This window comes from Chionomys nivalis, chromosome 21 (genome assembly GCF_950005125.1).
Source record: "Chionomys nivalis chromosome 21, mChiNiv1.1, whole genome shotgun sequence".
NCBI lineage: Eukaryota > Metazoa > Chordata > Mammalia > Rodentia > Cricetidae > Chionomys > Chionomys nivalis.
In genome coordinates, this window is record NC_080106.1 from 11,369,986 (window position 1) to 11,373,251 (window position 3,266).

The 3,266-nt window shown below is 39.8% G+C and overlaps 1 non-coding gene across 1 annotated transcript; it reads right to left on the reverse strand.

The window, feature by feature from the left end:
• Positions 1-2,691: 2,691 nt before the first annotated feature.
• On the reverse strand, positions 2,692-2,817 carry LOC130864236 (small nucleolar RNA SNORA51). Its single transcript, XR_009055930.1, has one exon. It is a non-coding gene; the product is annotated as a small nucleolar RNA SNORA51 (small nucleolar RNA).
• Between the last annotated feature and the right edge of the window lie 449 nt (positions 2,818-3,266).

The following is a 3,266-nucleotide window of genomic DNA, read 5'->3' on the forward strand; positions in this document are numbered from 1 at the left end:
GGCTCTTGGGAGAGAGAAACATGGCTGGGACTTGGTACTTCAGACATTTTTTTCCTTCATTCCTTCAATTATTTTTTTCTTCTGGGAAACAACCTCCATTCTCAGTCTCTATAGCCGTTCCTCCTTGTTTTGCTTTAATTCTATTACACACAAAATTTGTTTTTCTTCGGTATGAAGAGATGATGGAGAAGAGCAAGGCTCTTACAAAGGACCCAATTTGAGCTCCTGGCATCCACGTTGGTGGCTCACAACCACCTGTGACTCTAACTCCAGGGAATCTGATGCCTCTGGTCTCAACAGTCACCCACAGAGACACACAAATACATGCACACACATAATTAAAGATAAGATAAATTTTTTCATAAAACGGGAGCTGTCCTTTCTGATGACATTTACTTTTGTCTCTATGTACTTATTTTCATTTGATGTATTTTTTAATTTACCCTAAAACATCCTCTTTGACACATGCATCACTTAAAATTCTGAGCTGAGTTCCCACCTGTCTGGGGATCTTCATATTACTAAAGTTCAGCTGATTCCATGCGGCAAAGGATACCCCTGTATGATTTCAGTATGTTTGAAATTGTTCATTCATTTCACAGTGCCGGAGATGATCTGTCTTCACAACTGTTCCCTGGGTACATTGCTGCCTTTGAGTACTCTGCAGATCCTGTTTGTGCACAGTTATGTGTAGCCTTGACGACACTCTATGGTTCTTTCTATGGTCAAATAGAATAGTGCTGTAGTCTCGAACTGGGAATTACAGGTTTGTCCATTTCTGCTTTCATTTCTATCAGTTTTTGTTTGGCATGCTTTACGGCTTTGTTAGGGTTGCCATGGGTTAAAAGGACTCCTCAGAACCTATCCATTGTATCTGTTTTCAGTACTCAGCCTGACAAGGTGATGAGGTCACAAGACTCTGCTCTCATGAATAGATTAAAGACAATACAATGGGAGTGGGTTAGGTATAGAAGAGACAGATCTACCCCTTCCATTATATTTGTTTGCCATATGATACATTTAGCCATGACATGTCCCATCAGGAATTCCCTTACCAGATGTGATCTTCCAGACCTCTAAAAACACAAACCAAACACACTTGTCTTGCTTATAACTTACTCAGTCTCTGGTCTTCTGTTACAGCAGCAGGAAACAGATTAAGAACACATGTATATACATCTAGGATTCCCATACATTTTTGGTTGGCCAACCATTTTGTTCCTATGGAATATTTTGATTCATCCTTGGTTTTATTTTAAAGTATATTTAATCTGTTGCTAATACAGCTATTCCTACCCAGCTTTCTTTGGATTCACATTATGTCATTTACCAATCATTTACTTTCAAACGTACCTAGGTTACAGTTGGATTAAGATCTTGCTCACAGTAAACAGTTGTATTCTTTTTAAATTTATTGTCAGTCTCTGTGTTGGAGTTGTTTCATTTAGACCATTTATATTTAATGTAATTACTGATCTGCTGAAGCTTAACTCGGTCTTTTTGTTTCTGCGTGTTCTTTGCTTCTCATTTCTGTCTCCTAGAACTGAGTTACCTGAACATTCTCTAACCCACTGTGATATATCTGTAATCATTCCCAGCGTATCTCTTTGTGTAGGTTTCTTGATGACTGCTTTAAATATCACATTTGCCCAAATCACTTCTCATAGTCACATGGTGGTGACATTCATTAGCTCAAGAGTCACAAAGAAACAATTCCCCTTACAAACCCCATTACTAAACTCACCTCCTCAACAATGGTTGTTGCCTCAAGCACCAGACATTATGAGAAAATTAAGCTCAGTAAGAGAAGACTTTTATGTTACTCACCTTTTATTGTTCTTATGTTTCTTACATTTTGGTCTTCGTTCCTTTTTCTCTTACAATGTTCGGACACATCTTTTATGTTCTCTTCCTGCCTTGGAGAATTCTCTTCAGTCACTCTTTCAGGGTAGATCTACCGGTGACAAAGACTCTTTGCTCTCCTTAATCCTAAAACATCTTCATTCCTCTTATTTTTAAAGGGTATTTTCAGTGGACATAGATTTCTGAGTTGATAAATCTCTTCTTTAGCCATTTGAAAAGTACTGTACATTTCTTCTTGGGGTCCATGACTGCTGACAAGAAACTAGCTGTCATTTAAACTGTTTTCCAACTCAAGGTGGGGGTAAGATAAACTTTTTCCTCTGACTCTTTCTAAGGGTGTTTCTCCACCTTTGGTGTTCAAAGTTTGGTGGTGAGTGTCTTGTGTGGTCTCCATGGGACTGCACTGTATTGTCTTGCTGAACTTCTTCATTATGAGGGTCAGAACTTGAAAATTGTGCCAGATTCTCAGCCATTTGAAATGCCTTCTTCCTCTTTCCCTGTTCTGTGGCTGCGGTGTGTCCTCTTATGGAGGGACCTTTGAGCTCTGCTTCCTCCTCTGGGCTCTTTGAACTCTGTTGTCATCCAGACTAACTTGTTTTTACTGTTCTGTCCCCAAGTTCACTGATGCTTCCTTCTTCCCAGTCTGCTGTTGAGTGTGCCCATTTTAAAACTCCAATTAATGATGCAGTGATCATGCTTCCATTTGATTTTTCTTTCTCCTTCCATTGTTTTTCTCCTGAGACTTTCTGTACATCTGATGAAACTTTTTCATTCATTTTCCCCAGCTTGTCTATGATTGCTCAATGAAGCATTTTCTTCTTTCCAAATCCATGTATCCCCATTCACAATACAGACACAATGACCTGGGCTTAGGCAAACGGGGTGGGTTTACTCTGCCTTCTTTCTATATAGAGTCAGCATGAGAGCACAGCCTGTGGTGAGCATAAGGAGGGCTCCCTAAAGCACCGCCAAACTCCTCAGATAACTCCAATATCTGTGCCATCTGGGTGTTGATTTTTTGTCTATGTTCTTTTCTTGTTCTAGTTGAAAATGTCCTGGTTCTTGATATGATAGGTGACTTTCATAGTCTCTTAAACACTTTCCCTCCTATACAGTGAGATTCAGGGACTTAATCTCCTGCCTCAGCAGGAACTGTGCATGCCACACTGATACCATGCCACTGTAATGATCAAACAGGTAAAAGTCCAAGCTCTTGCTCTGTCTTTGGAGATAAGGATGCGTGGTTACTGGCAGATGGCAAGACTTTGGGCTCACCACTATGCCTCTGACTTAGTTAGGATTGCTATTGCTCTGATGAAACACCACGACCAAAGCAACTTAAAGATGAAAAGGTTTATTCACCTTATACTTCCACATCATAGTTCTTCATCAAAGGAAGTCAG